Source organism: Miscanthus floridulus, chromosome 16 (genome assembly GCF_019320115.1).
Source record: "Miscanthus floridulus cultivar M001 chromosome 16, ASM1932011v1, whole genome shotgun sequence".
Taxonomy (NCBI): Eukaryota; Viridiplantae; Streptophyta; class Magnoliopsida; order Poales; family Poaceae; genus Miscanthus; species Miscanthus floridulus.
In genome coordinates, this window is record NC_089595.1 from 19,110,157 (window position 1) to 19,133,989 (window position 23,833).

The window sequence follows — 23,833 nt, forward strand, 5'->3', positions numbered from 1 at the left end:
TCCGGATCTGAGGATCCCCCTGTGGGGCGTGGGCTGTGCTCTGTGCAGTTCTTCTACCTCTTTCTCCCGGCAGCCATTGCTGCAGCTTTCTTGGCTCCTCCATACCTCCAGTTACTTACACAGCCAGGGCATTTGGCTGGATGCACCAGTTTGGTCTCCTGCTGCATGTGCCATTTGCCCTCCTGGTCAGGTCAAGCACAGCTTATACTTGCATTATTATGCAAGAGATGTACTCCATGTCTCATGCCTGCAACTTTGGTTGGGTTTTGGGTAGGCAGGTGTTGTTCAGAGCTCAGAGCTCAGACTGTATGCCACACCGCCATGTTTTGGACAGTTTGGCAATTCCCTTTCGACAACCCAACCTTGACTACTCCAGCTAGTTCACAGTACCACTTCACATGCATGCTAGTAGCAAGCAGCTCCAATGCTCCATGCACGATAAATCACAGCCACAACAACTCTAACCGATCATTAGCTTCTTTTGTGGTACACCTGTTTTTGCCAGTTTATCAGCATCGCGGTTTCTGCAAAAATAAAACTGCATGCAAGCAAGCAGGGTCAAACCGTTACCCAGATTACCAGGAAACACCATGAAGAAGTTGCTTGCTGCTGCTCTGCTAGCGCTAGCTTGTCTGTTGCGCTCAAAGCCTTTCGATGCACCTTTCTTGGGCCGCTCCAAGCTACTCTGCTGCTACTGCACCCGTTTCCGTTTGTGCAGACATGTCCTGCTTGCAATTATCTTGACACGTGTGGCCCTTCCTAATCCTAGGGTTTGGTCTTGGGTGCGGCCCAGCCATCTTTGTTTTATCCACAACTTTGGCTCGGCTTTTAACAGCCTCTTCTGGCTGCTGCTTAGCCCTAAAGATTATACTACTGCCAGTTAAACAAACATTTTGCCTGATGTCTAACCGATGAACCGCGCCTTTTAAGACAACAGTTATATATGATCCACACTATAGGTCCCGTTCGCTTGTCTTAAAAATGGCTTGTTCGGCTTCTTTTTTCAGCCAGAACAGTGTTTTTCTCTCACAACAATTTAGCCGGAACAGTGTTTTCAGCCAGTTTCAGCCAAGTTTCAGACCAGCGAACGGGGCCTGTATACTTCACGTGCCCTTCAGTTCGATACTTATTGTCGGTGTTTCGAACCAGCACCGGCTAATAAATTTATAATTGTTGCGCGTTAGGCTCGGATGATGTAAGGACACAAGGTTTATACTGGTTCGGGCAGAATGTTCCTACGTCCAGTCTGCTGCTGCTCGTATTATACGTCTGTATGACTGTATATATAGTTCCATACTTATAAACCTTTCTTGCTTAATTATTGCATAATTGAAAGGTGCTAGTCCATCAAATTGTACTCTACATGACCTACAGTAATAAGAGACATATACGTATTAAAAGTTCATGATAAATCTAGCTACTACAAATTTGCAATCATTTGCCTTTGCATATGACTCTCCCTTCAATTTCTACCACTTACATTACCCATATAAAAATTATATAATATGTTTGCCTAAAATTGCTTATTTATATTTTTCATTGAATATATCAAAATTGTTAGATGATCGTTATTACTTATGCTTATAAAAATAGCTACATGTGTACGTGTCTGGTGTGAGAATAAGGATTGTAAATGTTATTTGGGTTTCTTTGGATCCAGTCAACTAATAGTCTTCTGCTAAAAATAGCTAGGGTCGATTGAAACAACAGTCCAACTATAATTGTAGTTGGGCACCCAATTAATGACTATCTCATTTGCTAGGCAAATCTAGCTAATTGATAGTGAATGGACAAAAATGTCCTCCCACAACTGATGATAGTTAGCCAAACTATTAGTTAGCCAACAATTCAACCACTTATTAGCTGTTGTAGGATTCAAAAGGACTGAGCCGACAGATCAGATATCGAGATTCACGAAGTCACCACAGGCGCCTCGTTGTCGATGAGGACGTCACTTATCACTAAAAGTATAGCGCCGTTAACTCCTGAAATAAATAAATCTAGAAAAATGCGAGCACCCGTGTCAAGTCGGGGACTTGAACCCGGATGCGCAGGTTCCACCACAAGGAACCCAACTATCTGAGCTACGCTCAGTTCGCACCTCACAACTAATAGTTAGCTAGCTAATTTTGGCTAGAGCTATTGGGCAACTAACCATTGGAGTAGCTGCTAATAGATCCAAACCCTCTTTGTGGCATTTACTTAAGACAAGTCATCAAGTGATCACAATCTCAACATAAACTAATAATTGTATATGGTAATATGGAGATGTCGCATTTTGCGTTTGAGCCTACACTTCGTCGACGTCGCATTAACAAGATGGTGAGAAATTGATGTTGTGTAATAATTATTTTGTGTCAAATGAAGTCTTGCATGATTTATTTGTTTTGTAACAATTGCATTTGTTACAGACCCCTCCACCGCTCTGTGATTTTGAGCAGTGGATCGACACTGAGATCAAGTCGAAAGACAAGGAGTGGATGCAGAAACGGTTACGGTGGGAGACAGAGGATAAGGAGATGATGGAGAAGAGACACGGAGAGGAGGCTCTAGAAAAGGAGCACAAGGAAGATGAGGAAGGGAGGCGTGTTGCTTCGTACAGGGAGGAGAGGGAGAGGAAGCTTGAGCGTGCGCTCCGAGCGAAGGCAGCGATGGAGGAGAATCCCGATGCCCAGCGGAAGAGAAAGTGGCCTCGTTGCACTCAATAGTCTTCATGACTTGCTAGTTCTATGGTTTATTCATGTACAATATTGTCTAATCTTGGACTTTGGATTGCGTTGTCATGTAATGCACTTTAAGTATGGACGTACCTAGGGAATGTTCTGCGTTATTTAGATTGTCGTCATGTACTTCAAATGTTGTTATGTTGATTAATGTGCTCTATTATTGGACCTTTCATAGTGTTGTTGGTTTCATTATTTGTTGTCATAATATTGAGTTTAATATTGCATAGGTAGTGAAACGAGCTCACGTAGTGCAAATAAAACGTAACGAAGTAGTGGATTACCTAATTCAACACACACAACACATAAAATGACATGTGATAACATGTACCAAACTAGGGTACAGAGGTCATGTACTAAACCTAACATGCCTTAGGTAATTGAAGCAAACAACAAGCACATGAAATGGCATGTGAGAACATGTGCCAAACAAGGGTACATAGTTCCTTCGACTAACCCTAACATGCCTTAGGTGATTAAACCAAAAAAACAAACACATGGATGTGGCTCGTTAAAAAGATTGGTTTGTCTTAGTAGTGTGGCCACATAGCAAATTGTGTTGCACCTTCTCCATAGTATCCTCCCATTGTTGGTGGTGGTGGCGGCGGGGTGGCGGTGGAGGACCCTTGTTTCTGTGATTAGGGCAGGTGTAATATAGATCATTGCAGAGTGCCTCCTGTGAACTAGCACCATTGTTGTTGTCGTTCTGTTTGTCGTCCTTGTAACCGCTGCTAACTTTCCTTTCTAGATCAAAGATACGGTCTTGCAGGTAGTAGATGTACTCCGCATGCGGATAAATAGGTCGAGGATCGACCCACCTAGTGAATCCACAGTTTTCTTTAGCCAAGGAAGACTGCAATAAGTATGTCATGTAAGTTGTATAGAAGAGAAACATATTGAAGAAACAAATAGTAATAGCAATTACCCATGCCCGTGGGCATTTGAAGAAACGACGACCTCCATCTATTCCCTCGGTGAACATCTGCACTAGGCAGTCCTCACCATGCATCCATTTTGGCCACTCTTCTTTTCGTTCATTGTATCCTCTCAGTGGTGCCTCTTTGGTGAAATCACTTTTACTCTCAACTGGGAACCTCTCATAAAGAGCTTCCTCAAAGAAATCAGGACCAAGAGAACCCTCCCACACAATGGTAGTTCTCTTCCCCTTTCCTCTCCCTCTGGACGACCCTCTAGACATTGGTACTGCAACGAAATAATATACTAGTTGGGAAGTAAGTAGCAATGCATCCAACATTGTGTATATATAGGTGGAGGCAGGTTTAGTTGCCGTTTCAATGTGTTATACGTTTGTCACAAGAAGCCTAATTAGTTTCACTAAAGAGCCTATTTCAATGGACACTGAAAAGCCTAGATTTGTTTCTTGAAAAGTCTATTGGTCGTTGACATGATAAATCACTAAAAAGGCAAGATGCTATAGGTGTACTATGTAAGTGAAGTGATAAATCGCTGCTGTCATCGTACTCCTCGTCCTTGTAACTAAAAAGTCTATTTTCATTGTCTGAAAAGCCTAGATTCGTTCACTGTTACTGAAAAGCCTAGATTCTATAGGTGTACTATGTAAGTGAAGTGATAAATCATTGTTGTCATCGTACTCCTCGTCCTTGTAACTGAAAAGTCTATTTTCATTGTCTGAAAAGCCTAGATTTGTTCACTGTTACTAAAAAGCCTAGATTCATCTGCAAAGCGTCTGTACAATACGATTGGGCTATGCACGTTCTAATGAATTTACATTTAATCTGTGTACTTCATTTGTGCCTTTTTAGCAGTGTAGTATAATTAATGATTCACAGAAAAAATTCACAAAAGTTTTCCTTGTTTCAGGAGCATCCACGGTCACAAACAGAGACATCATTATATAATCCAAACACTTAATCGTCCAAAGAGCACAATACAACAACATCGAACATCACAATCAACATAACATGTCCTGCATAGTGAATCAGTTCATACTTATGGTACCTGTCGACTAGAGTTGACATCGCCGTGGGGTTGAAGGTAGGCAACCCATGGCGAAGCTAGAATGATACAACATCAAGTACAGCCCTCTCAAGGAGAGGAGTGTACCTGTCGTCGTACCGCTTGTCCTCGAACTTATCATGGGTTTGAGAACGAAGAGGGTACAGTTCCTGCAAAGAATAGAAATTATTAGATTAATTCGTGAACACAAGTACATATGAAGAGGAAAAATAACAAGCAGAAGTAAAGTCGTTACCTCCCACTCCGTGGTGAGTCGTCCTCGGTGGTTCTCCTCGTAGTACGGCTCCAGCAGGTGGAACAGTTCCATCCTACAAAATATAATGAGAAAGTACAGATTTATTTTATATGAACAAATAAATAACTTTTTGCTACTAGTAAACATGCATGTGAAACATTAGTTATTTTCACCTGACTAAACAGCCAATGGCATGTACGTGAATTATGCCCAAGTCTACCACATTTGCCACATTGGTTCTGCTCGGGGTCAGTAAGAAAGGGGGTTGCTCTCCCTCGCCTCGTTCTACCAGAAACCTGGTCCACGACCATCTTGTGCCTCGTCCTCTTTCGGGTTCCATGTTTGTCCCAACGTGTACCTAGATCCGCAATGTATTTTGGCCCTGTGTAAGGTGGCCACTGACCCTCGTCTAGAAAAGGCTCAAAACGGGGAGACCAAGTCCGTACAAGGCTGACAACACAGAACTCCCACGGTATCTGGGTCTCGTAGGCAAAGTTGTGATGCTAAGATGCTGCAACATAATGAGAACAAGGAAAGTGGTACTGCCTGGTTTTCCCACATCTGCATGAGAAATTACTAAGTACCACAATATAACTCCTTGATGGCCGAACCTCACCATCGGACGTTGTACCACCCCTTTCTATGACCTGGTACTTGCCAGTGGTGTGGTCAAAGCAATCGACGTCATGTGTGGCAGCCCTTTCCTTTGCCTTGTTAAGATGCTTCTTAGGTTTAGGTGCCCATTTCTGATTATTACTCTATAGTGCCATTGCTTGAGCGTGTCTCTTGTTAAACCATGCAACTAGCCTATAAAAAGTGAATGATACAATGGCATTAACAGGCATGGCACGTATACCCTTGAGTACACTGTAACACCCCGGTGTTATGCCTGCATTTAGGCACTGCTAATCATACATATCATGCATCATCAAGCATCCTAATCATACATGCCTAATCATGTAAATAACAATTGAAACACTGCTTCGAAACATTTGAAACATGTGTGAAACCTGAATGTTGCATACACCTGTTTAAGAGTTGTTTTGCCCTGATTTTGCTTGCTAGGTTAGTGAAACATGTTTGGCTACTATTGTAAATCATCTAGCAATATTTAGTTCAATTTTTGGAGCAAAGTTTGTATTCAAATTAATTCAAAATTTGGCTTCAAAAATAAATTCCCAAAAATTAGGGTTTTGAGTTAAACATGGACTTTGACCTTACAATTCAAAATCTAGAAAGAATTTGGCTATGGTCATAAAAGCAAAGTTGTAGAAAATTTAATTCTAATCAACTTTCATTTTTGGTACATTTTCAAAAGGTGTCATTTTCTTGCTCAAAATAATATTTAAAAGATGGCATGTAAAAAGTCCTTGAAAATATATTTGGAAAAGGACTTTTTCTCCTTCGCGGGCCGCCGCCTCACTTCTGGCCCACGATCGAAGTCGGCCCAGCCAGCCTCCCGCGCGCGCGCCTCGCCTCGCTCGGCCCAGCCCAGCGTCGCGCCGTGCCTGGCCTGCCTCCGCGCGCCTGCCCGCTGACGCGCCACGCCGCGCGCCCGACCGCGGCAGAGCTTGCTCGCCGCGTGGCGGCCATGCGCCGTCGACGTCGCCGCGCGTCGCAGTCGGCCTGCGCCCGCGCCCATGCGCCCGCCTACACCTGCCGAAGCCAGTGCGCTTGCTGGCTCATTCCTGCGCTGCCTCTCCTCTCCGCCAGAGCCGAGTGCCCCAACTCTGCCTCTCGCCGCGCCCACGCACCCGCCAGTGAATTCCGCCGTGGCTCCTCCACCTTGGCCAGCAAGCACGCGCCCGCAGCTCCACCTCGCTCTCCTTGAAGTCGTGCTCATGTTTGCGCCGACTGCCGAGCCCAGGTAGCACTGCCTCAAGCCTCGCCACCGACGGCCATGGCGCCGCCGTGCTCGGCCGCCATGGAAGTCACCTTCCTTCTCTTCTCTAGCCCCGCCTAGCTACCCTACCGCATTCGCCATCTTCTCGCACATCGCATGCGCCCGCTAGCTCGCCTTGTCTCGGCCAGAGATGGCCGCCGGCCTCGTGGCCGAGCCGCACCGCCGCGCCAGCGCAAGCACCGGCGTGGCCTCTGCCTCAGCCAGCCAGGCCGAGTGGCCGTGGGCCGACGCCCTGCTGGGCCATCTTCCCCCTCCCTTGCGCTCGGGCCGCGCAGGCCAAAAGTGGCCGTGGGCCGATGAAATCCAGCGGGCTGGCCCAGTAGCGATTGAATGAATTGTTTTTCATTTTTCTTTATTATTTGAAAATAGAAATGGTTTGGAAAATATTTGGATACTCAAATTTGCTCCAAATCTATTGAAATGAATTTATCTAGGTTCCTTATCATCAGATCTACTTGGGAAAATTATTGTATGTCATTTTTGAGATACTTTGCTGTAGAATTTTATTTAATCATGTATATTGCTGATAACTTGAAAAATATGTAGAAAAATCTATTGGCTTCAGAAAAATATGATTTCTAAGTTTGTTAATCTTCTTATGTAATGTACTTCCTAGGAAAAATATGTTTCATGCATGTGCTGTGGGAAAATTTTGAGGTGTAGTTCAAGTACCTTTAATGGCTGAATTTTGTTATTTTAGCTAGAGAGCAAACTTTGTATAAAACATGCCTGTGATAATTTTTGTACAGTCATTGTATGCTATGACGAACCTAGGAAAAATACTAACTCTGTTGTTTGACACTTTTCACAGTTCAAAGTATTTTTATGATCATAATCCTGCCATAGCTTGTTATTTTTGTGTAGGCTAATCCACTCATTCAAATACCATGAAAATCTGATAGTAGACTACTTAGGATAGTAATGTGCTATGGTAATTTTCTAAGATTTTTCTAAGCAAGAAAAATAGAGGTTGCTATTCAAACCTATTATTAATTAGAGTTTAATTAAGTGTTGCTTTATGTGTGATTAAGAAATTAGTGAAGCTTTGGTGTATCTTTGAAGCATTTAATAAGATATGTTGACTTAACATATTAGTAGTAGAAGAGAATGCAGTAGATGACATGTGCTTGTAGTATATGTTCTTAGATGATGTTGACTACCTTGCATTTTAACATATCCCTTGTATTCATCTCATCCGATGCACCGATTGCATAAGCAGTTACGCGCATTGCATCATACAGGATCGCAAACCGAGAACCCAGTCGTCATACCCGAGGAGCCTAAGGAGCAGCTCGAGGTGCAGCCGTAGGAAGTGCCCGAAGCCGACGAGGAGGACGTTGAGGAACTTCCAGAGTGCCCCGATCACCGTCCGAGCTCCTTCGAGAGAGGCAAGCCCCGGAGCATTTTCTCCCGGTTTGCAATTATTAATTCAATGCTTTACTTTAATTGATGCATTATGTTCAGGAGTTTGCAACCTTTGCTGCATTATACCTTGTTTACCTTTGTTATACTATATCCTTGTTACCCGGGTATCCGAAGTCGAGTCAATGCTTAGCTGGCTTAGACCGGTAGAAGTCGGGTGATTTCCTGTCACCTGCGAGCTATAGGTGGTTACCTAGATCTGCTTGGATGACTATGAAGTCATGGTATAACTAAGTGTTAAATGAAATTGAGACCGGACGGAGACTTGCAGAGTTTTGGACTGTAGTGTTTCCGTCTGTGTCGATTAAGGACTGACCGTTGTTGGGCCTCGAGTCATGTTGAACGCATGCCTTACATTTAGCTGGCCGGATAAAGTACCTTCCGACCGCGAAGCTGGGAGATTATTCGGGCCGAGTAGATTGCCCGTAACGCACTGTGCCGGAGCAGGTGTGGTAGGACACGGGGGCGAGATGATAAGACCAAAGTGTAGTCGGTCGGCCCCCGGGTACATGTGGTTCCTAGCAAACTCGAGATTCCTAGATAGTTGACTCGGTGATCAATATCTCACTTTAGCGGGTCAGTGAGGTTTGTGTAAGGAATAAATCACCAGCTGGTTAGAAATCGATTCGAATCGCCATCGCTCCTGGATAGTGAGCACTTGACTTGAGTTACTTCATCGTAGTAAATGGTTATGGAACACTTGGACAGTTATAATGAATATGACAGTATGGAAGTTGTTTAATGATCATTGGTTATCATTATCTGCTTAATCACATGTTTGCTCTAGTTTAGGTGCAAATCTAGTCGACAGGTTAATAATAATTAACTTGACAATAATGCTTTTAGAAAGGTTCTTGAAATGCTAAAAATGCTTCTTTTGCAAATGAGTCAGCTACCCTACTATAAAGCCCTTCATAATCCTTGGTGTCACTTATTTTTCGGTTATGTCGGGTAAGTCTAGCTGAGTACCTTCTCGTACTCAGGGTTTTATTCCCACTTGTTGCAGATGGGCAGATGTATTACGGCTACTATATCAACTGCCTTTATCCTACGATGGGTGATGCTTAGGACCATGGGCATGGTCATTCCTTACGTCTCGTCTGATGCTTTTGTTGGAGATGATCATTCGCTGGCACTATATTTGAACTCTGCGTGAGTGTGTGTGTGGTTTGAACAAATGGCTTCCGCTACTTTTATTCGAACTAGTTTTGTAATAACTATGTTGAAACTCTGATGTATCTGAGATTGCGAACTTTTATGTAATATGTGACGGTGACCGCTAAACTTATTACGATCTTGGCTGGAATGGAAGTTGGTTTGAAATCCTTCGTGATTTCACGGACTACCGGGTTATACGGGCTTAAGTTTGCTAAATCGTCTGCTCTGGCGGATGATTTTCTTACTTAATTTCATATAATTGGTCGGTTCTGTTACAGCTGGTATCAGAGCATGGTTTAGCGTGTTACTGTTCACAAGTGTATTTAAAACAAAAAGGCATTTGAAAAATGTGATTTTCAAAATAATAAGTGTGCCAGTGATCATATCCTTTATGCCCAGTTAAGGACTTTAGGTGGCTTAATTAAGTACTGACTGGGGTTCTTGCATCATATTTCTCTTTCGTCGCTCATACGGCGTGCTATTGTATGAGTGCCACTTGTTTGAGTGGTAATGTATGGATCATTTGCCTCTACGCCTCGGTAAGTGTGAGTGGTGAGAGCATGATCGGATACACCGCCGATCTAGGGTGAATGCTTATATGATGCTAGAGTAATTACATGTTCTACGCATATTTTACAAAGGTATCTCATGTATGGGTCTTCCGTCTGTGGAGGCGATGCCGTCAATAGGACGATGGTTCGGGTAGTTACTATCGTTGTACACGTATCTGGGGATTCGTGTAGAGCGTGTAGATAAAACTTTACTGCTTTTATGCATTCATTGGGAATTGGGCTGAAATGAATCTTCTGCAGGTACATAACAGCGCTATCGTGTAGAACGTATTAGCTACGTATTTGAGAGATCATTTGTATGCCACCGAATTCGTCGTTAGAAATTATTTATTCCTAAGTTTGTGAGAACATACGGCACGTACATACATCATGTTACTTGTGCATTTCATTCATGTCATGCATTCCTCCCCTTATAAATTGATTATCTTATTTTGATAAAAGTTGTATCACCTAAAATATGTTTCCCCGAGGTAATAAAAGAACTTTTGCTACAGATGGCCCGCACAAAGCAGACCGCCCGTAAGTCCACCGGAGGAAGAGCACCTCGACGTACATTGGCCCTGAGGGAGCACCGCACCACGAACACCTTCTTGAGCGAGTTTGGCATGCCAACTTTGCTTTGAAGAGTGCTCCATGATGTGGGGTACCCAGAGGGTCAAGAGCCGGTGTACTCTTGGAATGAGAGCCAGTTAGCAGAGGATGGACTTGTAGTGGTGGAGATCATGGTTCCTGCTCTCGGTGATGCTCCAGATTGGGATGGTTGGCATTTGGAGTTTGAGGGTCGCACTCTAGCTGAGGGTGTAGAGGGAGCAGCTTTCCGTGTCATCAGGGACATTATGAGCAGATTTCCCAGTGAGCTTGCAGCAGCTCTAGCTGGCACTTTTCCTAGGGATGATCCTCGTGATGCCATTTGGGTTCAGCCTCAGGGAAGTGCATTGGTCAGAGGTCCAGCTGAAGGACAGGCTAGCGACAACCAGGCAATGAGTGCTATGTTCGCCGCCATCAGAGCGTATGAGGGTCTCAAGAGTACCTACTGGACTTTGACTGGTTTGCGTGGTGAGGATAAGCTCAAGGGGAGAAAGCAGAAGAAGAGATAGGCACGTGCTATAGCTAGCTTGTAGGAGCAGTTGGCTGATATGAACTTACAGCGAGATCAGGCGGTTGAGAGAGGTGATAGAGCTATGCAGCGGGTGCATACATTGACTCAAGCCAACAACAATGCAGACCACATGATAGGACAGTTGGTTTAGGAAAGGAATGAAGCCTGGAACACAAGAAACCTTCTGCGACAGAGGGTAGAAGAGCTAGAGGAATACAACGGCAACCTGCACGAGGAGTTTCACGCGCTCTACAATGGGGTTGGCCCATATGCTCCACCAAACGCCGCTGGCATGGACATTCGACGACGACAACGAGGACGAGCCTGTAGTTTCACCTGGGGGCGATGGTGACGTCTCTGATCCCGACTGATGGCCCCGAGGAGTAGGCTAGTTGCCTTGCGCTAGTATCTAGGTCCTGTCGCGATGACCTTTCTTTTGTTGGCATGTAACCTATTGTATGTTGCTTCGAACTGTATGAGACTTGGCATGTGGTTGGAACTTGATTTCGAATGCGATATCTGAACGCATAAAAGTCCAGTGTATGTATGCTGGCAAATTAGCTGTACGGACGTGATGTTTGCCGTTGAAGTAATTTGATTAAGTGCTGTTGTTTTAATTGGGATGCGATTGTTGTGCCTCTGTTTTATTGTATGAATTTATTCTCTCCAGTAAATTCAGTACGGCATAATTTTTCCTTCACTCGCAATTATTACAGCTTCACTCAATCATTACTTGTTGCTGAAATATGCAGATGACAAACACTCGCCGAACCACGTATGAGGCCGCTGAGACCGGTGCTAACGGTGTGGGGACCGGTGGTGGTGGTGGTGGAAACCACGGCAACAACAATGAGCCTCCCCATGAACCGCATTTGCCACCTCCTCCCCCGTTTACCCCTGAGATGTTCCTCGCACAGCTGCTCGGGAGTCAGCGCAACACGGAACAATCCTAGAAGAACATGGAGGATTTTCTGCGCACCATCGCCAACAACGTTCAACGTGGTAACAATCAAGGCGGTGGCATGGGAGTGAACCAATATAGCAGCTTCAAAGATTTCATGGACACCAGGCCGCTAGTATTCAAGGAAGCAACAGAGCCACTCGATGCTGAGGAATGGATCAACACGATGGAAGATAAATTCCGTGTGTTGAGGATGACTGAGGTGCTGAAAACGGAGTATGCTGCACTTCAATTGCAGGGACCGGCGGGAATGTGGTGGAAGCACCATCGCACCACCTTCCCTCCAAATGCTCAGATTTCTTGGAGAGAGTTTGCTGAGGCCTTCCGTGGAGTCTATATTCCACCCGGGCTGACCGAGATGAAGTTGGGAGAGTTTCTGGCGTTGAACCAGGGCACCAAGACCGTGACGCAATATCTGCATGCCTTCAACAACTTGTGTCGCTATGCTCCCGACATGGTTGACACAGATGCTAAAAGAATAGCCAGTTTCAAGAGGGGACTCAATCCAAAAATGATGAAGCATGTTGGTACCAACAACCGCGTCAGATTCAATGACTTCATCAGTGACTGTCTGAAGCAGGAGAAGAATAACAATGCCAGCACCGCAGCCAAGACACGCAAGAGAGCCCTTGAAGGTGGTCCATTGCAAGCTAGAGCACCTATGGGAGGTCGTCCTCCATATCACCCATCGGCACCGGGCGCTAGGTTCAGGCCACCTCAGCAAAGAAGTCAGAATTTCCGTGGACCTCAGAAGCCGTACAAGATGGCAGTACAGCCTAACAAAGCAGCCGCAACTGCGGTACAAGGCAGTTCCAAGGGAGCTGTGGGGTCTGCCGGGACAGTGAGGGGACCATGCTATAACTGCGATCAGCCCGGCCATTTCTCGAGGTTTTGTCCATATCCACCCAAGAAGAAGCAACAGACTTATAATGCTAGGGTGCATAGTACGACAGTGGATGAAATTCCTGAGGGAGAGCCCGTCACTGCTGGTAAGTTTCCTGTCAACGGAAACCCTGCAGTTGTTCTATTTGATTCTGGATCATCGCATTCTTTTATGAGTCAAGCATTTGCACAGAAATATGAACAACTATGCACAGAATTGGGTTATGGTTACCGTATAAGTTCAGCAGGGGCTGATGTTTTGACCAACCGGATGGTTCGAGGGGCAACCCTTGAATTAGGTAGCAGGAAGTTCCGAGTGAACTTAATAGTTATGCCTGGATTAGTTTTGGATGTCATTATAGGGATGAATTGGATGAAGGATTGGGGAGCAGTCATAGATACTGGAAGTCGAGTACTTACCCTTAAGGATCCCCTAGGTGAGGGTACTTTCCAAGTACCATTGCCTCAGAGAACAGACCTTATAAGTGTTACATGTGCTACGGCAGTCATTCCTATTCATCAGATTCCAGTAGTGTGTGAATTTCCGGATGTATTCCCGGATGAGCTACCTGGTCTTCCGCCGGATAGGGAGATTGAGTTTGGAATTGAGTTAGTCCCCGGAACAGCTCCGATTTCAAGGAGACCCTATCGGATGCCTCCAGATGAACTAGCTGAGCTGAAGAAGCAATTAGAAGATTTATCAAAAAAGGGGTTTATTCGGCCAAGCAAGTCTGAATGGGGATGTCCCGCCTTGTTTGTGAAGAAGAAGAAAGAGGGCACGTTGAGAATGTGCGTAGATTACAGGCCACTCAACGCTGTGACCATAAAGAATAAGTATCCCTTGCCTCATATTGATGTTCTGTTTGACCAATTATCCAAGGCCAAGGTGTTCTCAAAAATAGATTTGAGATCCGGTTATCATCAGATCAAGATTAGGCCACAGGATATACCGAAAACTGCATTTTCCACCAGATACGGGTTGTATGAGTATCTTGTCATGTCCTTCGGCTTGACAAATGCTCCTGCATACTTTATGTTTTTGATGAATACAGTTTTCATGCCAGAATTGGATAAGTTTGTGGTAGTGTTCATCGATGACATTCTGGTGTACTCCGAGAACGAGAAAGATCATGAAGAGCATCTGAGAACTGTCTTGACCAGACTTAGGGATCATCAACTGTATGCTAAGTTTAGCAAATGCGAATTCTGGTTGAAGGAAGTTCCTTTCCTTGGTCACATTCTGTCAGAGAATGGAGTTTCAGTCGATCCAAGTAAGGTGCAAGAAGTGATGAATTGGAAAGCACCGACCACAGTTCCTGAGATTAGGAGTTTCTTAGGATTAGCCGGTTATTACCGTCGCTTTATACCAGACTTTCTCGAAGATTGCCAAACCGATGACGAGTCTCCTATAGAAGGATCACAAGTTTGTGTGGACAGAGGAGTGTGAAGCAGCTTTCCACACTTTGCGGAAACTGTTGACCACTGCTCCTGTTCTAGCACAACCAGATATCGAGAAACCATTTGATGTGTTTTGCGACGCATCGAAGACTGGATTGGGCTGTGTTCTTATGCAAGAAAGGAGAGTCATTGCTTATGCATCACGTCAATTGAGAAAGCACGAGGTCAACTATCCAACACATGATCTTGAACTTGCTGCAGTTGTGCACGCCCTAAAAATTTGGAGACATTATCTACTTGGTAATGTGTGCAACATTTTCACAGATCACAAGAGTCTTAAGTACATCTTTACCCAACCAGAGCTAAACATGAGACAGCGCAGATGGTTGGAATTGATCAAGGATTACAACTTGAATGTGCAATATCATCCTGGAAAAGCCAATGTAGTGGCAGATGCTTTGAGCAGAAAGTCACATTACTTGAATGTGCAGCCATTACTTGAAGATGGGTTCGATCTAATGCATCCTGCTGTGTTACATAGTATTCAGATTAGTTGCTCTTTGGAGAGTAAGATAATAGAAGGCCAGAAAACCGACAAGGGGATATTCCACATCAAAGAGAAAATAAAAGAAAAGTCAGTCTCAACACTTTAAAGTGGATGAACAGGGCGTGTTGTGGTTTGACGACCGTCTTGTGGTTCCTAAGGATCGAGAGCTTAGGAATAAACTCATGGATGAAGCTCACCTTTCTAAGCTATCTATCCATCCCGGAAGTAGTAAGATGTATCAAGAACTAAGATCTCGTTATTGGTGGACCAAAATGAAGAAAGAAATTACAGCATATGTTGTCAGATGTGACACATGTTGTCGAGTGAAAGCCATTCACATGAAACCTGCCGGTATGTTGCAACCCTTATCAGTCCCTAGTTGGAAGTGGGACGATATCAGTATGGATTTTATCACGGGTTTGCCCACTACTCAAAAAGGACATGATTCGATTTGGGTAATTGTGGACCGTCTTACCAAGACCGCTCATTTCTTGCCTGTCAAAACAGATTATCGACCACCTCAATATGCCGAGAAGTATATCGCAGAAATTGTGAGGTTGCATGGTATACCAAAGACCATAGTATCTGATAGAGGCTCACAGTTCACGGCTCACTTTTGGGAACATTTACACAAAGGCTTAGGAACTAGTTTGATTCGCAGTACCGCTTATCATCCTCAGACAGATGGTCAGACTGAACGAGTGAATGCTGTTTTGGAGGATATGTTAAGAGCCTGTGTATTGTCTTCTAAGGGATCATGGGAGTCATGGTTACCGTTAGCTGAGTTTTCTTATAATAATAGTTATCAAGAAAGCATCAAGATGGCCCCATTCGAAGCTTTATATGGCAGAAAATGTAGAACAGCCATTGAATTGGGTCGAGCCTGGAGATAGAAGGTATTATGGCATTGACTTTGTAGAAGAAGCCGAGAAGAAAGTTCATATTATTCAGCAGAATATGAAAGCTGCCCAATCACGTCAGAAAAGTTATGCAGACAGAAGAAGGAGACCCCTTGTGTTTGAAGTTGGTGACTATGTTTATCTGAAAGTCACGCCAATGAAGAAGAAAAGGTTCGGAGTTCGAAGAAAGCTTGCCGCGAGATTCGTAGGACCATACAAGATCTTGGAACAAAGAGGTCCGGTAGCCTACAAATTAGAGTTACCTGAGACAATGAGTACCGTTTTCCTAGTTTTCCATGTATCACATCTCAAGAAATGTTTGCGTGTTCCGGAGGAAAGAATAGAACCTCGAGGTATCCAACTCAAATCAGATTTGGTGTATCGTGAGCAACCAGTCCGGGTGTTAGACACTAAGGAACGTGCTACTCGGAATAGTGTGGTGAAAACATACAAGATACAGTGGGATCATCATGATGAGGGAGATGCAACTTGGGAAACGGGAGAGTATCTACAAAAAGCTTATGAAGATTTTTATAACAAATGGTTCGTAACCCAAATCTCGGGACGAGATTTTTATAAGGGGGGAGGGCTGTAACACCCCGGTGTTATGCCTGCATTTAGGCACTGCTAATCATACATATCATGCATCATCAAGCATCCTAATCATACATGCCTAATCATGTAAATAACAATTGAAACACTGCTTCGAAACATTTGAAACATGTGTGAAACCTGAATGTTGCATACACCTGTTTAAGAGTTGTTTTGCCCTGATTTTGCTTGCTAGGTTAGTAAAACATGTTTGGCTACTATTGTAAATCATCTAGCAATGTTTAGTTCAATTTTTGGAGCAAGGTTTGTATTCAAATTAATTCAAAATTTGGCTTCAAAAATAAATTCCCAAAAATTAGGGTTTTGAGTTAAACGTGGACTTTGACCTTACAATTCAAAATCTAGAAAGAATTTGGCTGTGGTCATAAAAGCAAAGTTGTAGAAAATTAATTCTAATCAACTTTCATTTTTGGTACATTTTCAAAAGGATGTCATTTTCTTGCTCAAAATAATATTTGAAAGATGGCATGTAAAAATTCCTTGAAAATATATTTGGAAAAGGACTTTTTCTCCTTCGCGGGCCGCCGCCTCACTTCTGGCCCACTGGTCGAAGTCTGGCCCAGCCAGCCTCCCGCGCGCGCGCCTCGCCTCGCTCGGCCCAGCCTAGTGCCGCGCCGCGCCTGGCCTGCCTCCGCGCGCCTGCCCGCTGACGCGCCGCGCCGCGCGCCCGACCGCGGCAGAGCTTGCCCACCGCGTGGCGGCCATGCGCCGTCGACGCCGCCGCGCGTCGCAGCCGGCCTGCGCCCGCGTCCATGCGCCCGCCTACACCTGCCGAAGCCAGTGCGCTCGCTGGCTCATTCCCGCGCTGCCTCTCCTCTCCGCCAGAGCCGAGCGCCCCAACTCTGCCTCTCGCCGCGCCCACGCATCCGCCGATGAATCCTGCCGTGGCTCCTCCACCTCGGCCAGCAAGCACGCGCCCGCAGCTCCGCCTCGCTCTCCTTCAAGTCGTGCTCGCGTTTGCGCCGACTGCCGAGCCCAGGTAGCGCTGCCTCAAGCCCCGCCACCGACGGCCATGGCGCCGCCGTGCTCGGCCGCCATGGAAGTCACCTTCCTTCTCTTCTCCAGCCCCGCCTAGCTACCCTACCGCATTCGCCATCTTCTCGCACATCGCATGCGCCCGCTAGCTCGCCTTGTCTCGGCCGGAGATGGCCGCCGGCCTCGTGGCCGAGCCGCGCCGCCGCGCCAGCGCAAGCGCCGGCGTGGCCTCTGCCTCAGCCAGCCAGGCCGAGTGGCCGTGGGCCAACGCCCTGCTGGGCCATCTTCCCCCTCCCTTGCGCTCGGGCCGCGCAGGCCAAAAGTGGCCGTGGGCCGATGAAATCCAGCGGGCTGGCCCAGTAGCGATTGAATGAATTGTTTTTCATTTTTCTTTATTATTTGAAAATAGAAATGGTTTGAAAAATGTTTGGGTACTCAAATTTGCTCCAAATCTGTTCAAATGAATTTATCTAGGTTCCTTATCATCAGATCTACTTGGGAAAATTATTGCATGTCATTTTTGAGATACTTTGCTGTAGAATTTTATTTAATCATGTATATTGCTGATAACTTGAAAAATATGTAGAAAAATCTATAGGCTTCAGAAAAATATGATTTCTAAGTTTGTTAATCTTCTTATGTAATGTACTTCCTAGGAAAAATATGTTTCATGCATGTGCTGTGGGAAAATTTTGAGGTGTAGTTCAAGTACCTTTAATGGCTGAATTTTTGTTATTTTAGCTAGAGAGCAAACTTTGTATAAAACATGCATGTGATAATTTTTGTACAGTCATTGTATGCTATGAAGAACCTAGGAAAAATACTAACTCTGTTGTTTGACACTTTTCACAGTTCAAAGTATTTTTATGATCATAATCCTGCCATAGCTTGTTATTTTTGTGTAGGCTAATCCACTCATTCAAATACCATGAAAATCTGATAGTAGACTACTTAGGGTAGTAATGTGCTATGGTAATTTTCTAAGATTTTTCTAAGCAAGAAAAATAGAGGTTGCTATTCAAACCTATTATTAATTAGAGTTTAATTAAGTGTTGCTTTATGTGTGATTAAGAAATTAGTGAAGCTTTGGTGTATCTTTGAAGCATTTAATAAGATATGTTGACTTAACATATTAGTAGTAGAAGAGAATGCAGTAGATGACATGTGCTTGTAGTATATGTTCTTGGATGATGTTGACTACCTTGCATTTAACATATCCCTTGTATTCATCTCATCCGATGCACCGATTGCATAAGCACTTACGCACATTGCATCATACGGGATCGCAAACCGAGAACCCAGTCGTCATACCCGAGGAGCCTGAGGAGCAGCTCAGAGGTGCAGCCGCAGGAAGTGCCCGAAGCCGACGAGGAGGACGTTGAGGAACTTCCGGAGTGCCCCGATCACCGTCCGAGCTCCTTCGAGAGAGGCAAGCCCCGGAGCATTTTCTCCCGGTTTGCAATTATTAATTCAATGCTTTACTTTAATTGATGCATTACGTTCAGGAGTTGTTTGCAACCGTTGCTGCATTATACCTTGTTTACCTTTGTTATACTATATCCTTGTTACCCTGGTATCCGCAGTCGAGTCAATGCTTAGCTGGCTTAGACCGGTAGAAGTCGGGTGATTTCCTGTCACCTGCGAGCTATAGGTGGTTACCTGGATCTGCTTGGATGACTATGAAGTCATGGTATAACTAAGTGTTAAATGAAGTTGAGACCGGACGGAGACTTGCAGAGTTTTGGACTGTAGTGTTTCCGTCTGTGTCGATTAAGGACCGACCGTTGTTGGGCCTCGAGTCATGTTGAACGCATGCCTTACATTTAGCTGGCCGGATAAAGTACCTTCCGACCGCGAAGCTGGGAGATTTTTCGGGCCGAGTAGATTGCCCGCAGCGCACTGTGCCGGAGCAGGTGTGGTAGGACACGGGGGCGAGATGATAAGACCAAAGTGCAGTCGGTCGGCCCCCGGGTACATGTGGTTCCTGGCAAACTCGAGATTACCTGGAATAGTTGACTCGGTGATCAATATCTCACTTTAGCGGGTGAGTGAGGTTTGTGTAAGGAATAAATCACCAGCTGGTTAGGAATCGATTCGAATCGCCATCGCTCCTGGATAGTGAGCACTTGACTTGAGTTACTTCATCGTAGTAAATGTTTATGGAACACTTGGACAGTTATAATGAATATGACAGTATGGAAGTTGTTTAATGATCATTGGTTATCATTATCTGCTTAATCACATGTTTGCTCTAGTATAGGTGCAAATCTAGTCGACAGGTTAATAATAATTAACTTGACAATAATGCTTTTAGAAAGGTTCTTGAAATGCTAAAAATGCTTCTTTTGCAAATGAGTCAGCTACCCTACTATAAAGCCCTTCATAATCCTTGGTGTCACTTATTTTCGGTTATGTCGGGTAAGTCTAGCTGAGTACCTTCTCGTACTCAGGGTTTTATTCCCACTTGTTGCAGATGGGCAGATGTATTACGGCTACTGTATCAACTGCCTTTATCCTGCGATGGGTGATGCTTAGGACCATGGGCATGGTCATTCCTTACGTCTCGTCTGATGCTTTTGTTGGAGATGATCATTCGCTGGCACTATATTTGAACTCCGCGTGAGTGTGTGTGTGGTTTGAACAAATGGCTTCCGCTACTTTTATTCGAACTGGTTTTGTAATAACTATGTTGAAACTCTGATGTATCTGAGATTGCGAACTTTTATGTAATATGTGATGGTGACCGCTAAACTTATTACGATCTTGGCTGGAATGGAAGTTGGTTTGAAATCCTTCGTGATTTCACGGACTACCGGGTTATACGGGCTTAAGTTTGCTAAATCGTCTGCTCTGGCGGATGATTTTCTTACTTAATTTCGTATAATTGGTCGGTTCTGTTACATACACTATTAAATGACTCCGCCATGTTGCTAGTCTAAAACTCATACCTCCATCCACCATCGTCGTAGGCTCTTGTCCATTTCTCAGGTTCTCGCATCAATCCTCTCAGCCATTGCCTACCTTCTATGTTTGTTGCTGTTTTTAGCTGCTCCAACTTCTCCTCGAAGAACGGCACCTCAAGCATGCGAGCAACCTCCTCGAATAGAGGAAAGTTGTCCTTCGTAACATCCTTCTGAAGTAAATTCTCGGCAAGGTGTCGAGTGCACCAAAGGTGGTGCAAAGGTGCATACCCTGAAATCTAATCTTGTACGGCACTGAGTATGCCTTGGTGTCTATTAGATATGACACCAGCCTCCCTATGAGGGCTAACGACATGTATCCTAACAAGCCGCAAGAACCATCCCTAGCTATCTTTGTTCTCCCTCTCCACCAAAGCGAAAGCCAAAGGAACCAATGCATTATATGTGTCACACGAAATGGCTACCAAAAGTGTGCCCATGTACTTGCCAAGCAGAAAAGTGCCATCAATGGATAACACTAGACGACAGTGCCTGAAGGCCTTGACGCACTAGAAAAAGCACCAGAATGCATGAAAGAATATCTGCCTCCCGTCCTTCCATTCATTTGGCTTCGGGATATACACGTAATGCATGCCTAGATTTGTTGCTTTCATTGCATTGAACATTGCAGGCAACTGCTCATACCCCTCCTCCCAATCCCCATATATCATTTTCTAGGCTCATTGCTTTGCCCTCCATTCTTTTCCATACTTTATGTCATACTTAAATATTTCCTTAGTCATCTCCATAATTGTCCTGACCTTCAAGTTGGGCTGACCCTTCAAAGTTGTGTATAACTTTCTGACAATGAGGGTAGAGGTCAACTGTCTATGCTTCTGTTTTAGATCTGTCTGGGCACAAGTGTGTGGACCTACAATTTTTGTGATCTTGAATTTCTCTGTGGCCTTCTGTTTGCGAGCATAGACCCTCCAATTGTAATCTACCATCTCATACACCACCGTGTAACGGCGCTCCACATAGGAGTGCCTCATCTTGAATGGTCTCTTACATCTCACAGAATATTCCTATAGCCACCTTCTTAAGGTGGGCAAGTCCTTAAAGACCATGTCCTTCTGAATTTCCACGCTGTCATCGGCCTCAGGAGCCTCTAGCAGCTCGTCATCTCTTCCTTCTCTATAAGCATGTTGAGAATGACTAAGGTCGCTGAATTCATGAACCAGTGGATCATGATCAGGACACAAGCGTCTGATGAGCTCCATTTCTTATTCGCTCAAAGCTGCAATAGGGCGGTCATCATCAGAATCAACGGCCCTTGTTATGCCATAAGGCTCCTCATCATCCGCAATATCAACTTCTACACTATTAGAGGCCATAAACCCTGGGTCCACATTGGTTGATGGAGGAACAGGAGCACAACCATCATTATTAGGATTATTTGCTGCATTTAAAGCACAAATATGGATAGCATTGAGACAAAGGAATGGAATGAACAAAGAATAAGGAAAGCCAAAGTGTTACTAAATCACTTACTAGGATGATTCTGGGTCAAAGGGATCTCCTGAGGGGCACCAACAACATCATCAGTCCCACATTCTACACGGACACTAGGACATACACCAACCTCATTCGGAGCGGATTGAGCATCGAGCACCACAACCATATCTTCCACATCCACCTCACAGTTGGGTAACAAAGGCTTAGAGAGTGCCGGATTCTCTGGTGCTGGCGACAACCCATGAGGGGGTGAATGAACATTAGAGGGTGAATACCCATGAGGGGTGGGATCATTAGACAACTTCCACACAACCAAATCCAAACATTGAAACTCATTCTTCATGATAGTTTTGACATATTTGTCCCATTGAGCCTCTAATGCAATTGGGACCAACCGCCTCAAAATTATCCCTGACCTGCCATGGTGAAGTACCCCCTCAACTAAGATGGCATCTTTATTTGAATTACATTTAAGCTCATCACGAGCCCTACCAAACAACTCAGAAAACAATGGCCTATCATCGAATATCACTGGCACCCTTTGCATTCCAACAAAACTGACATTTCCAAACTCATCTTCCTCCACACTTCCTCCATGATACAGGGTGACTACATTGTCCATCTAGTTGGTATGCACAACACCAAAGTTATTACAGGTTTAACTAATATGGGTATAACTAAATTACATACATATAAAAGTTTCCGACTCTCTACCTAAATAAATAAGTATCTAATCTAAACCACCTATCTATCTAACTACATCTACTACAAGTACTACCTATATAACTAAATTACCTAACTATCTAACTATCTATCTAAATTAGCTAAATAAATATCTACCTAAATTAACTAACTAAATTACATCACTAAATAACTGTAATAGCACATCAGCAGTAGAATAGAACTATCAATCTAGGATAGTTCAAATAAGACAACAATACTATTCTCGATGTTGGGCTTATGCTTCCTAACAGCCACAAAAGTCTCCATTATATCATCTTCATTCACACCGAAGAAAACATCTTTACAAATTACTAATTGCTTGCGAATTTTACAAATTTGCATTCCTACCACATAGCTACCAATGTGCGTTCCTAGTTTCTCACAGCAATGTGCAATGTGCTACCAATGTGTTGGTACAATCCTACGTTCCTAGTTTCCTACCATATGGCTACCAGTGCGCAAGGCTGCTGTAAGATACCAAAACATGTTACAAAGAAGTGAGATTAGTGAACTACCTCGTTGTTTGCTTGCCGGCTTGCTGCTGGGGTTGTCTGCTTCGCCGCCGCTCCTCAGCTCCGGCTCCACTCCAGTGCGGTGGTACGCCAGGTGGCCGCCGCAAGCCGTGTCGGTGAGCCAGCCAACTGTTGGATCTCCTCCTAGCCTCCCTTTTGCTAGGCGTCGGGTCGCTCCTCCTCCTATTTGCCCTCCCTGGCTTCCCCTCCGTGGAGGCATCGCCAGATGCTCGGATCCAGCGGGGGCTAGCCACCTCCGCTCCGCCTCGCTCTCGCGCCTCCGTCTAACGGTTGCTGATTCGGAGTCCAGTGGACGTGGCCTGCCGCTGCGTGGCGGTCACCTGGGTGGCGGGGACGGGGGCGGTGGCCGGTGCTGGTGGTGGTGCCGCTGCGCCAGAGGGGGAGGGGGGACAGGGCGTCGGAGGCGAACGTGGCCTGCCGCTACGTGGCGGGCACCGTCGGTAGTGGCGGAGGAGGAGAGGGACGGGGAGGCGACCGGCGCGTGGGGGATGGCGGGCGGTGGTCTGCTGCGGTGGAGCGGGCGGCAGCCAACGGAGGAGGCGCGGGCGACGGTGGGGCTAACTGGCGGCGACGATGAGAGGGAGAGACAGAGAGCGTGAGATAGAGCGCAAGAGAGAGCTGCGGCGGCCACACGCGGTTTTGTATCTCGGCGTCAGAGTGCGTGGCTCCGAGGTCAGCGTCACAGATCTTGGCACCGAACTCGGCGCCAAGATCTGTGGCACCGACTTCAGAGCCATGTATTCTGGCGCCGAGGTACCGGCCACGTCAACGCCACCTA

The 23,833-nt window shown here is 45.2% G+C and overlaps 1 pseudogene; it reads right to left on the reverse strand.

Annotated features, from left to right (window-relative positions):
* Nucleotides 1-4,759: 4,759 nt before the first annotated feature.
* LOC136510366 (uncharacterized) lies at nucleotides 4,760-23,254 on the reverse strand (annotated as a pseudogene).
* Between the last annotated feature and the right edge of the window lie 579 nt (nucleotides 23,255-23,833).